Here is a 14,654-nt window from a genome sequence, read left to right as displayed (position 1 = left end):
GGAATAATATAGATCTAGTTGATATATAGTTAATATGTAATTAAACTGGAATGATATATCTATAACAAACATAGTTATTTACTGTGTATTATATAAAAGCCTAGGGTATAGTTCCCTTTAAAAAATCAGATGTAGCTTTGTCACTGGGGACTTAGAATTCTAGAGGAGCTGGCCAAAATGACAAGTAATTCTCAGATGCTTATGATGACAACTTGGGAAACACTGTAGTTGAGGAATTCACTTGGAGTTGTGATTATTATTATTTTTTCTGCAACACGAGTTTTTATAAAAAGACTTTACTTTCTGTTTTTGCTTTTAGTTTCCTTCTTTATTTCTCATTATCAAAGACTTCACTTCTAAATAAACTTTAATTTCCATTTTTACTGACAAGGTCAAGCTTTGCATTTTTGACTGACCTGGGTTATGCTGGTTTTTCTATATTTTCCTAATAGAACATATTTGTCATGGTGTGTTTTCTTAGTTTAATGCTGTCGTTAAAAAAATGGAGAACCAAGTTTGCTTCCAAAAGCTGTCTCCTAGTTCTTTTTTTAAAAATTAATTTATTTCTGTATTCAATTTACATTCAGATTGTAGCCCCTCCCTCCTCTTCTCCAGTTTTACCCTCACAAATTCCTTCTCCCATTACCCCCTTGTCCTCAGGGAAGAGGAAACCTTTCCTGGATAACACCCTGCCCTGGGATAAGTCTCAGCAGGACTAAGCACACCCTCCCCCACTGAGGCCCGACCAGGCAGTCCAGCCAGGGGAAAGGGATCCAATGGCAGGCAACAGTCAGAGACAGTCTCTGCTCCAATTGTTGAGCAACCCGCATGAAGATTAAGGTGCACATCTGCTACAAATGTGTAGGGGGCCTAGGTCCAGAAACTTCATGCTCTTTGGTGGTTCTCTGTGAGCCCCCATGAGTCCAGGTTAGTGGACTCTGTAGGTTTTCTTGTGGTGTCCTTGACCCCTCCAGCTTGCTCAATCCTATCCCCTACTCTTCCACACGACTCTGGAGCTCTGCCTGATGTTTGGTTGTGGGTCTCTGTATCTGTTTCCGTCCACTGCTCAACGAAGCATCTTAGGAATCAGTTATGCTAGGCTCCTGTCTGCAAGCATAGCAGAGTATCATTAATAGTGATAGGTGTTACCTCTTTCCCATGGGATGGGTCTCAAGTTGGGCCAGTCATTAGTTGGCTGTTCTGTCACTCTCTGCTCCATCTCTATCCCTGAGCACCTTGCAGGCAGACACATTTTCGGTTGAAGGTTTTGTGAGTGGGTTGATGTCCTCCTTCTGCCATTGTCTCCTACTTCTTATCTTTCTGTCTACCAAGTGGTTGTGCATTTACTATTCTTCTGAGGTATGGGAAGTGCAGTGTCTTATCTTGGGCCATACACAGCATTGCAGTTTTAGGAACCCTAGTTCCAAAGTTTAGAGATACAAAGAATAAGATAGCATTTGAAAGAACTTAGAGACAGTCTTTGAATAAATTAGAAATATTTCTCAATCTGTATGTATGCAAAGGTGTATCTGATTATAAAGGCAGCCAGCAGTGTCAGGTTGCCCTTGTCTGATTCTATAGTAATCAAGTAGCAAGTATAACACTGTTTACATTGACATGAATTTGCAAGAAGTGGGTCACTTAGGGGCAGTGGGGATGGAGTATTATTCATGGTATCTACAGCTCTGAGCTATGCATGTGCTTTTCACAGAATCTGGACACTTTATTTTGGCCTTAGTAGATAGGCTACTGGGAGCTGCAGCCAAACTCCATTCTTAATTGCTTTCTCAGTTTACCTTTCTTCCCCTGAGCCTGTGAAGATGTGTTCTATTTCAGAAAGGAAAAGCCTATGTACACATAAATGCATGGGTTTTGAACCCAGGGTGAGAAGTCTTGATTTTTATATATGCTTTGGTTACTAGGTGTTGTCACAAAATTGCTACTGTTTGCTTGTTTATATTCGTTGTCTGTGCTACAGTGTTGGGTGTTGATCATGAAAATCCATTGGGTGAGTGGCACTTGGTAGGATAGGATTAGATTATAAAAATTAAATTAAATTCTTTTTTGTTTCAACCTCCCCCCTCCAGAAACTTAAAAATATGTATAACTCTATAAAATATTTTGGAACCAGGCTGTGATTTTTCTCCACTTACTCCATTTTTTATTTTATAATTATTTTTTCTTTTCAAACAATTACTACTGTCTGTGAACATGTTTGGTAACGTGCCACAGCAGTGCATGTCTGCTATACCAGCACTAATGAGGGTGATATAGGAGGAATACCATGAGTTTACAGCCAGATTCTATCTCAACAAACAAACATAAACCACTGCTATCACCATCACAACAAGAAACCTTTAAACAATCAGTTAAGGATCTGTACAACATTTCAGATTTTGTCTTATTTAAATTCAGGATTTGGTTCACAAGGAGGACATGGCCCAGGGCAGCCAGGACTAAGTGCTGGAGGGTAGTTATTTATTTGGACCGCCCTCAAAGGTAGTAGTTACTTTGTGGAGCTCTGAGCAATCAACTGTGTTATGTATATATATTCACGATCAGCTTAAGAAGCTCAGTGTGTTTGCCATATTCTCTCTCCATTATGAGGAGACAATGTAACTCAGTGCCTAAGGTCACAGGACATGGGATTGGATGTACTGTCAAAAGAAGCACTTGACTCAGTAGGCATCCCACATGGATTCGGTGTTTCTTCACTTGGTACAGTTCATATGTGTAGTTATGATGCCACCGCATTATGGGAGCAATATACTTGATCACTTTTCCATACGTTTGTTGTAGTGGTTTTATTATTTGGTATAAAAGTCTGCCATTGTGTTTCCCATTCACTCCAGTTATTCAGAAACTGGATTTGATGCTTGGATGAACAGTGCATATCGAACATGTGAGCTCTAAACTAGTCAAAGCTTAAGATATTTCTTTAATAAAATGAACAGAAAACCGTGTAAGAAACCAATATATGTCTTTAGTAATATATTTTTATTTTGAATATATGCTTTGATAAGAAAAAAACTGTAGCAAATTTGAAGGACATGGCAAGTGCCACAAATACCATAAAATGCGGAAAGTCATGTTTCTAATGTCTGGAGGCACATAATGTAATGGCATGTGATCTGGACACTTCCACCTCATTTCTTCTTAGGTGTTTATGTTTCCAGTGTTGGCTCACTGCATCTTTGGGTCACAGGCCTAGAGAAGAGGCATTGAGAGTTGGGTAGAAGAAGGACCATGCCTGGAAGCCTTTCCCGAGTGAGGATGGCTGGCAGTGTTTGAACTGTGTACTGAAGGTGGCTGGAAATCACAAAAATCTGTTTTTTTTCAAACCCAAACCACAGGTCCTGGGATCAGCTTCCTCGAAATGCCCAGGGCCATTGCAGTGCTATTTGACTCTGGAAGAATCATGAGGCACATGGAAGTGGAAAAATACCTTTTGTAACTAAATGTAGGGAAATTTCATGAGATTCTTATGCTGCCTTCTAATTCTATTAGGCTCATGTCCATTGCTAGCCATGAACTAATAAATGTTTTTGAGAGTAGAAATATAAAACAGAAATAAAATGAAAACAGAAAGTAGTGACAATATATGTCCCTAGGTGCTCTTCTCTAACAGTACAAATAGCTTGGGATGTATAAAAATGCTGCCTTTATGTACTGTGTGTTAGGCACTGCTTAGTGCTGTTAACAACTTGTGTAGTATTCATAAAACACTGCCAAATATGCACTGTGATTTACTGGCAACATGTCACTGTTGAAAAAAATGCAATCTTAATGAAATGAAACAGCTTGTGGAAGGGTAAGTACTAGAATAGTGATTTGGGTCAGATCTGCCTGTTCTTAGTCATGTCATCCTGTGTGTGTGTGTGTGTTTATGTATGTATGTATGTATGTATGTCTCCCACTCATATATATATGTGTGTGTACACACACACACACACACACACACACATACATCCCAAATATACATACACAGCATGTATGTTTTTATGAGTGGCATCAGGACACAAGTCCCAGGGTTGTATAGAGATTTCCTAGATGAAGATAAAGTAGGATGTGAACTTTCATGACATGTATTTGCTTAATTTCAGTTCCAAATACTGACATGAATTAAAGATGTTTAACAACCAATTGGCAAGTGAAAAAGAGAAAAGCTTTACTTTTCTTGCTACAGAAAGCAACATTCAGTATTGGGGGTATGCTGTGTGCCAAGGAAGACGAGTCATCTTCTAAATGAACTGTTAGATCAGACTAGATGATTGAATAGGCTGAAGCTCATTTAGTCTTTTACGTCATCTCTTCCCAGACAACACCTAATCACTTTTTTCCAGAAATGTTAGCATTCCACAGACTGTCTGTATTGAAAAGACACATCCGGCCCAGGCTCCATTCCATGCACAAACCTGTTTATGGATTTTGTTCTGCACTAGTATTCACCAAAGTCCAACCATCCATTCAGAGAATGAAGCTCACAAATCACCTTTACTAAGTCTGTTGATTGTAAGATTTTACAGACCAGACATACTGGATCTTCCTCACAATTGAGAAGTAGAAGCTGGAGTTCCATATGTGTCAGATTCACGGAGGTTGGGATACACTGCAAATGGATTTGCTCTGAGAACTGTCCGCATTTCTTTATTCCTCTGAAACCTTCATCCTAGGCCTGTACAAACACAGACAACACAGAGAACAGCAGTAGAGTTAGGAACTCTAAGTGCTACCAGCAAGGCTTTCCCAGCTCTGGACATATCTTGGCTCTTCCTGCCTCTGATGACAAGATTGTTTTGAGATCAGAATTGCACTGGCGATTCAACATCTGCTCATCTACAAGACATAGGAACACAATACAACTGAAAGATTAAAAGACAAGTAGCTGGAAAAAGATTTAGACTTCGAAATAAGTGAGAATTTTTTTGGGTGTGTTTTTAAAAAGTTATTTATTTGTCTGTATAAGTGTATACCATGTGCGTGTGAGTGTGTGTTTGTGTGCGCGTGCGTGCATGTGGCAAGTGCTCGAGGAAGTCAGAAGGGGTATGAGTGGTATGCTGTCCTGTGGCACTGGCATGAATGCTGGAGACAAACTGGGGTCATCTGGAAGCAGCCAGCTCTCTTAGCTTCTGAGCCATCTCTTTAGCTGCATCTTTTGTTTTTTTTATAAACGACTTTATTTTACAAAGCAAAGATAAATGTACAGATTTTAAACATTTTTTGCTTAAAATTATACATTTTTGTCAGTAATGTTTTTTCAGACATTGAAATGATTTTTACATAAAACCATGTGAATATATTTTTTTCGTCAGAACTTGATTTTTTTTCAAGGGCTTGACAGTATGCATTGAAAACCTAATAGTTACAATAAGCGTAAAGTACATGCAAAACAAAACACAACATGGAAATAGTCAAAGTCTTCTTGTTTTGTAAATATATGTATATATATATATATATATATTTGTTTTCGTTATTTCTTGGACTTCATACAGTCTGTGAGTTGTTTCTGGGGGAGTGCAAGCCTCTGGGGTTAGCATCCCACTATCAGTGACTGCATATTATGTCTGTTCTTTTGTGACTGGGTTATCTCACTCAGGATGATATTCTCTAGATGCAGCCATTTTCTTAAGAATTTGGTTAAGTCATTGTTTCTGGTGGCTGAGTAGTATTCCATTGTGTATATGTACCACAATTTTTGTATCCATTCATCTTCTGAAGGACATCTGGGTTCCTTCCAGCTTCTGGCTATTATAAATAGAGCCACTATGAACATTGTGGTGCATATATCTTTGTTGTGTATTGAAGTGTCTCTGGGGTATATGCCCAGAAGTGGAATAGCTGGGTCTTCAGGTAGTATTATATCCAATTTTCTGAGGTATCGCCAGACAGACTTCCAGAGTGGTTGTATTAGCTTGCAACCCCACCAACAGTGGAGAAGTGTTCCTCTTTCTCCGCAGCCTCGCCAGCATCTGCTGTCATCTGAGTTTTGGATCTTGGCCAATCTGACTGGTGTGAGGTGGTATCTCAGGGTTGTTTTGATTTGCATTTCCCTGATGGCTAAGGATGTCGAGCACTTCCTCAGGTGTTTCTCGGCCATTCGGTGTTCCTCAACTGAAAACGTTTTGTTTAGCTCTGTACCCCATTTTTAATAGGGTTATTTGATTCTCTGGTGTCTAGCTTTTTGAGTTCCTTGTACACATTGGATATTAGGCCTCTATCTGATGTGGTGTTGGTAAAGATCTTTTCCCATTCTGTTGGTTGCCGTTTTGTTTTCTTGACGATGTCTTTAGCCTTACAGAAACTTTGCAATCTCATTAAGTCCCATTTGTTAATCTTTGATCTTAGAGCTTGAGCCATTGGTGTTTTGTTCAGAAAATTTTCTCCTGTACCTATGTGTTCTAAGGTTTTCCCTACTTTCTCATCTAATAGTTTCAGTGTATCTGGTTTAATGTGGAGATCTTTGATCCACTTACACATGAGCTTTGTACAAGGAGATAAGAACGGGTCTATTTTAATGCTTTTGCATGCTGAGTGCCAGTTGGACCAGCACCATTTGTTGAATAGGCTGTCCTTTTTCCATTGAATGTTTACTGCTCCTTTGTCAAAGATCAGGTTACCATATACATGAGGGCTCATTTCTGGATCTTCTATTCTATTCCATTGATCCACATGCCTATTTCTGTACCAGTACCATGCAGTTTTCAGCACAATTGCCTTGTAATATAGCTTGAGGTCAGGGATAGTGATTCCCGCAGATTTTTTCTTGTTGTTGAGGATGGATTTCGCTATTCTAGGTCTTTTGTTATTCCATATGAAATTGCACATTGATCTTTCCAACTCAATGAAGAACTGGGTTGGAATTTTGATGGGGATTGCATTGAATCTGTAGATTGCTTTTGGTAGGATGACCATTTTTAAGATGTTGATTTTTCCAATCCATGAGCATGGGAGATCTTTCCATTTTCTGAGATCCTCCTCAATTTCTTTCTTTAGAGGTTTGAAGTTCTTGTCATACAGGTCCTTCACTTGCTTAGTTAGAGTCACACCAAGGTATTTCATAGTTTTTGTAACGATTGTGAAGGGTACGTTTTCCCTAATTTCTTTCTCCACATGTTTGTCCTTTGAGTACAGGAAGGCTACTGATTTGTTTGAGTTAATTTTGTATCCTTAGCTGCATTTTTTAGTAGGATTTTTAGGAAAGGATTTTTACCGTAATCTTTCCTTTACTCTAAGGTTTTCTGAAGACAGAAAATGATTTAGAAGACAGTAAATACTTTTATTTTTTATTAAACTCGTTTCTACTTAAATAGAAGTCTGAACCACAAAGCAAGGAAAAAATGGAAAAAACATAGACACTTGGAGTTATAGAGCGGTATCCTGATTTCTCTGGTTCTACATGCCTAAAGTCTTGGAATCGTCCTTAACTCAGGGAGTCTGGTCAGGTCTACTGTGTAGAGAAGAGAAAAACCGAGAGCACTTTACACTCATCCATCCCCTATGGCCCATAGCATCACATTACTCTTGCCTGTTTCTTGTCACTCTTTATCTTTTCAAGTTAGTAGATAGTTATGCTTTAAATATATGTTGGACTGTAGCTCTCTTCCAGTGGCTTCCCTCACAGCTGGACTTGAAGGCAGTCCTCATAGTTCCCACAGGGCCTTGCACGATCGAATCCCATCCCTCTGCTATCCAGCCTCTAAACTAGAACCCTTTTGTTCTCCAGCTACATAGGCCTCACTGCTTTCTACAGAGTACACCAGACTTGCTTCTGTTCTAGGAATTCCAGTCCTTCGTGGAGTGCTCCCTTGTCACGCACCCTTCCCATCTTTCCTTCCTGCATTGTGCTTCTTCATCTCACTCACCACCAGCTCACAGATATTTCCTAATTTAAACGTTGTTGTCTTTTTACCACAATGTAAACCCTTTAAAGGCAGGTAATTTTGCTTGTCACACTCATTGCTGTACCTGGACCATAGTAGATGGTCAACAAATATGTGTGCTATTAAGTACATGGCAATCAAAGTTTCTTACTGAATAGATCTGGGAGCTAAAGCATGATATATTTATATATCATGATGTAGATCAGGCTGGCATTCAAACTCATAGAAGTCAGCTTGTTTTTCTGAATGCTGGTTTAAAGGTTATGTACCATTACATTCTGGATGAGTTTATATTCCATGGTATCTACAATTGGTTAAAGTTAGATTTAAAGGCACTGATTATTAGTGCATTGGTCATTTATCACATGAAGTATTTTGTTTTGAGCTAATCTTAACAATTGATTTTATAGTTCACATTGGAGTCTCATAATAATAAATAATAATAGTGGGAGAAAAAAGAGAACAAGAGATAGAGATAGATCTCTCTCTCTCTCTCTCTCTCTCTCTCTCTCTCTCTCTCTCTCTCCCACTCCCACCCCCACACATAGGAGTCATGGATAATGAGTCCTATTGATGAAGACCTTCTACCTTTGGACACAGTACTTGGAGGAACGGGATTGGAATTGACCTGAAAGTTCTTCTACAAAGACTAACTCAAAGTATCTGAAGGTGTTATGTGATATACCAAGGTAGAACAATCAATAGTCCTACCCAGTTATGTGTGGAGTCCAAAGAACACAGTGACTAGCACCACAAGATATCTTCTGTAGTGCAATGGTGGCATTTATATCTTGGGGACAATAAACAGATGTCTAATTGGACTTAAGGCTCATTCAATATGGAAAAATTCATACTTAGTACTGTAGTCCTAGCCAACTACCCATGGCTAAATAGGTCATAGATTACAGAGGAGCACCAGCTACTGCCATTTTCCAAAACTAGTAAAATTCCTGACTACATTCTAACTCTTTTTTCCCCCCCTTTTTAGTGGATATTTTCTTTATTTACATTTCAAATGTTATCCCCTTTCCCAGTTTCCTCTCCAGAACCCTCTTATTTCATCCCCCTCCCCCTGCTTCTATGAGGGTGCCCCACCCACTTACCCTTCCACCCCTCCTACCTCCCTGCCCCCTACACTGGGGCATCATGCCTTCACAGGACCAAGGACCTTTTCTCATGTTGATGGTGTTCCACAAGGCCATCATCTGCTACATATGCAGCTGGAGCCATGGGTTGCTCCATGTGTACTCTTTGGTTGGTGGTTTAGTACTGGGGAGCTCTGGCTGGTTGTTATATATATATCATGGAATAGGGGTTGGAAAGATTGTAAGAGCCAGAAGATTGGGATATATATTGTAGGTTAGATCTTCTAGGCACAGCAGGTTGAATGTATCCATGAAATCTCAGCAATATGGCTGCTTCAGACAAAACCTACATAATAGCTAGTTGACATACTGATGTGGAGAGGGATATTTCCCAAGACCTTACCGCTAGGTGACAAAATGACTTCTGGCTCTCTCAGGGAAAATTTGTTTCCTTCAGGAATGAGCCCCTAATTAATTTTGGGATTAATTATTTTAATCCCAAAGTATCAGCCTTATACACACGCTCACCATCACCTTCTCTTCATCAACACACCATCATGCAGTCTTCCCTGACATCCTGGCATATATGCCATAGTGTTCTACTCTTCAGGGTTTTTCAGATCTTTCTACATTGTGTTTGTCTGTATTAATGGCTTATGAATATATAACCTCACTCTTAATTTTTCTGCTTGGAAAAATTCTTCCCTATTTTAAGGGGCAGCCTAAACATTCAATTCACTATAAAACTTTCCTCTTATTTCTTGTCAGAGCCAGTCTTTCTGTCCTCTGTGTGACCACAAACCTTATGCCTTAATCTTGGTGGTTATATTGATTATAGTGTCTATTTTCTCTAGTGGATGCAGAGTGTGTAGGCTTGGTAGGTGTCAAAATGTCTTAGCTGAACAAATAGAGCTCCCCCGCATCAGTGTGACAGAGTTTTCTTGCTATGGTAGGTGGTTGTGGAAGCATGAAGTAGGGATTATATGCATATCAAAGACAGTTCTACAAAACACAGCCATAAGCTGTTAGTCATGCCATAAGCTTCTCTTTGTGAGTTCTAAGATACGGCCTTAAGTCAGTGTCTATTGGCAAGTCTTACTGAGGAAAGTTTTATTAGCTTTTTTCCCTCAATAACTATGCACAATTCATGCTTAATTAAAATTTGTTGAGTTGTTCTAGGGCTGGGAAGAATGAATTGAATATAATAAATGCTGTCTTTGCCATCAAAGAGCTTGCACACTATGAGGATGAATTTTAAACTCATCTTTTGCATACAGAATAATTTTATAAGTGTAACAAAAGATTATATATATATAACTTTAAAAACTAGAGTCATACCCAGGTGTTTTGGTTCACACCTTTAATCCAAGCATTTAAAAGGCAGAAGCAGGTGGATTTCTTTATGTTTAAGGCTAATCTACACTGTAAGTTCCAGGTTACCTAGGGCTGCAGAATGAAATTCCAACTCAAACAAGACAAGACAAAACAAAACAAAACACCCACAACAATATCTGTTGTCTGATGAGTTCCTTGTTATTGTTTTGTTTGTTTTACAAGACATGATTTTTCTGTGTATTCTTGGCTGTCCTTGCTTTGTAGACCAGGCTAGCCTTGAACTCACAGAGGTCTGCCTGTTTCTGCCTCCTGAGGGCTGGAATTATGGGCCTGTGGCACCATGCCACACTTGACGAGTTCTTGATATGTATAAGTCACTATTGTAAGTCCCTTAAATGTTGAGTTTTATTATTTAATTTTGAATGGTGAATTCTCCTCCTCTTTTTCCTCCTCTTCCTTTTTCTTCTTCCTGTTTTTGTTATTGTTGTTTGAGACAAAGTCTCATATAGCTGGATTAATTTCAGCATCTATCCAAGGCTAACCTTAAATTCCTGATTCTCCTGTCTCTAGCTCCTCCATTCTGGGACTTAGTTCTACCATTAAACCAATCTTCACTGAGTTGTAATATTATCTTGCTTTTAAACATGGAAGATGTGGAACAGAAAGTTTGGCATCAGCCAACCTGGGCAGAATTCGGAACTAGTATGATGATTCCTGTTTACTGTTTACATCATTTTCAAGCTGAAATGAAATCAAGTTGGAGTCAAGGTGAAGTTGCTCAGTTTTTTTGCTCCCACCAGTACCACACCATGACCAAGAAGGTGCTTCAGAATGTGCCAGGAGTAAGGACAGATGCCAGACTAGACATCTTTAGGCTGGAGACAGCACTATGGCATTTAATTGTTATGGATGCAATTGTAAGGATATCTTTATTTGGCATTCTTTAAAAAATGTGTATATTTGACATTTTGCTAGTGATTTCAGGAATTTCTGTTTCAAAGTCATCATATTCAAATATCGATTCCTCAGAGAGTTTTCCTCAATCATGCGATGTCCAGTCTCCTCTCATTCCACTTTAGTTTTCAGTAACACTTAAGATGTCTGAGGTTGAACTACAGACACGGGACTCTGTTTATTACTACTCCCTAGTGTTTAGCATAGTGCATGGCACATGAAAGCCACTCAAATCCTTACTAAACAAATATTTTCCTGAACAGTAAAATAGAAGATAGACATCAATTTTTAGAAAAGCATGATATCTCCACAAAAGCCATGCTTGATTCAGACAATACCAAACCAAAGAAAGGAGACAAAAATCTTTCTAAATCTGTGGTGAAAGGGAGAACTATATTTTCTTATGTTGGCTTGAAAGTAACTAACAGCATTACTTAGGTATTGGTAGGAAAAGTCTTAGTGAGTCCAGGTAATCTGTTAGTCTCCTCTTCTTTCCATCATCCCTTCCCTTTCTCTGACCCCCTCCCCTATTCTCTATTCTTTTCTTTCTCTTGTCTTTCTTTCTCTGTTACATTTTCTCTACTAGGAGCAGTAACAGTACCTCTCCATCCATAGACATTCTCCTGTTTCTGTCTTTTGGGAATCTGTTTCATGTTTGGAGAAGCCATTAAATGATGTCTAAATTGTGCTAGACATGTAACTCCAGGGTTGACCTTTTTAATGTTAGTTTTCCCAAAGGATATCTTTAACACTCATCCATGTCTGGCTCGTGAATAAATTAGAATGTAAATGCCCATCCACCATGGAAAGCCCACAGTTATTTCCTTCACAGTGCTCACTACAGCTTATCTTTAAGTTATTTTCAAACTGGTTGTTAGATGAGTCTCTGGTAGAAAGCTGCTGAGCCTGGGGAAAGATGAAAGCTCAGAGAGTGAGCTGAAGGCATCAGCAAAGATGTTATGGCAGACAGCATCATAATGATCATTTTTCAGACTAGAGATCTTTGTTTCTAATGTCTGCCTTCCATGGACTATGGCTGCTGTTGCTTCTTCTGTCTTCTCTGCCTCTTATGTTTATAGAAGAAAGCAACCATTTATACTTCTGGTTTGCTCTCCCTTTACCAGATGGGACGTTGTCTGTCTGTTGATGTCATTTGACTGGGTGCCATGCTGTCTGTAGGATTCAATCTTTTAGTGCAGAATGGTTTTGGTTTTTTGAGGCAAGGCCTTACTGTGTCCCAGGGTGGGTTTGTACCCACAGAAGCCCTCCCTCCTTCGCCTTCAGAGTGCTGGGTTACACATGTCAACTACCAGGAGGGCTTAGTGCTGAGCAGTTTTGAACCAAAAAGAAACTTATATGAAGCTCACAGCTTTTGTGTTTTCAGACTTGTTTTTGTGAAGAGAAAGTCTACTAAAATTTAAGCATTTAATTTGAATATTTCATCTCATGTACTCTATACACTGGTAGGTGTTTTTAAACATTTGTATTAAATTTTCTTAATCTTAAACCAAGGTTGGACCATAAGAGCAACCAGTGAAATTGTAGACAAGATCTCATGACTTCTTTCTATGTAGTTTTTGAAGAAGGCCATTCACGAATTTCATTAGCATCTCTAGAAAATACATGCTTTAATTCTGTATGGAACAGGCATGGGTTAGCATTGGACTTCTACCTCTCAAAGCAACTAGGACATAAAAGAAGACTTTTTTTTTCTGAGCATTAGTTTCACCATCCATAAAAGGCTATGTGGACTTAAATCTTTATTTTTCTCAAGATGATTCATGTTTGCAATCACTTCGCCCACTCACTCAATGTAGTTTACTTTTATCTAAACACTTAACAAAAAAAAAATCTTAAAAGATGCCTCTTTTTTGCATCTGTAAATGGAAAAAATGGATGTCATCTGATGTAAGTTAAACAGTGCTATTCAAACGTTATAAAATTGTCTTATGCTACCGCAGGCACTTGTATAATGAGATACTGTATCTACCAGTCTGATTCACTTTCCCCCAGAAGAGGCCAATAAACACTCTTTCTTGAAAGTGTTAGAAATGAGCTCTGTGGTTCTAGTCTCCATAGACCATGTAACTAAAGCAGCTGCTTTTATTTGTCAGTGGAAAAAATAAGTATTAGGAACAGCAGATAGATAGTAAAGGTTATCTCCCAGAGACACAGAAGATGCTCTGACCACAATAAACTATATGATGTAATGCTAATCAGGATGTTTATGCTGATACTAGATGTTTTATGCTGATACTAGATGAACATAGGACTCTAGCAAAAAAGTAGAAGGATATTTTGTTAAGTTGCTGCTCCACATAAGAATTCTAGGATCAACATCTCTTTCTAGTGTTTAGCAGGATAAGTGTAGTTTTCACCCCTCATCAAAGAAACTTCTCTTTGCCATAGACTGGGACTACTATGGGAAATTACAGTTGGCCAAAATGCAGTGTTGTAGAGCCTAGTTCCAACTGATATATCCACAGAACAGCCTCTGCACTGAAGGCTCAGGGCATATTGCAGAAGAGGGCAGAAAGATGGTAAGATCTGTGGTAACAGGGAATTTGTATGAGAATGCATGTCATAGTAATGTCAGGAGCTATACCCATGAAGTCTCATCAGTACAGCTGCTTAGACATGATCAGAATATTGATGACATCAATAGACATCTAAAGTAGATAGAGGAAGAAAGCTCATGAAGCTTCAAGAGCCAAAGTATTAGTGAAGACAAAGAACTATAGGCAACTAAGGAATGCTGGAGGGGGAGAGATAGTCTTCCCCAGGGAGACTGAGCTGGTCAGTCAGAAAATCTAGACATGCAAGTAACATGTGGATCTAGCAACTTATATTTATGCACTTAGGAACACTCATGCACACACATGGACACACACACACACACACATGCATGTACATGCACGCCGACATACAACACATATCCACATATATGTGTGCACACAAACAGAACAACAACAATTAAAGAAAAAGAGGCTCTGTGTTCTAAAGAAAACAAGAGGGCATATGGAAACATGGGAGGAATTAAAGGAAGGAAAGGGATGAAGGGAATGATGTAGTTATATTATAATCTCAAAAATTTAAAAAGTTTTAGATAATTCTAGGATCCTTAAGCCTAATTGAATTTGTTGTGGGATTCATGGTTTCTTATTTTAGTTCCTAAACTTAGAGCCCCTGTGGAGCATGACCTTGTATTATGGCTACATGGTGTATACTATTTATAGTTCCTTAAGCTTTCAGGGAAAGTACTGAGGTATTTTACTGGGAGACCATATTGGGTGTTGTGAATGAAGAGAGATATCTAGATTTCAGGCTTCTGAGGGACTATGATATAGTGGTTTAGGATCCAAAAATCACTGGTCATTTATTATTAATCAATGCTTCTAGA

This window comes from Micromys minutus, assembly GCF_963924665.1.
Source record: "Micromys minutus genome assembly, chromosome: 1".
In the NCBI taxonomy this organism is placed as follows: Eukaryota; Metazoa; Chordata; class Mammalia; order Rodentia; family Muridae; genus Micromys; species Micromys minutus.
This window is presented reverse-complemented; position numbering follows the sequence as displayed.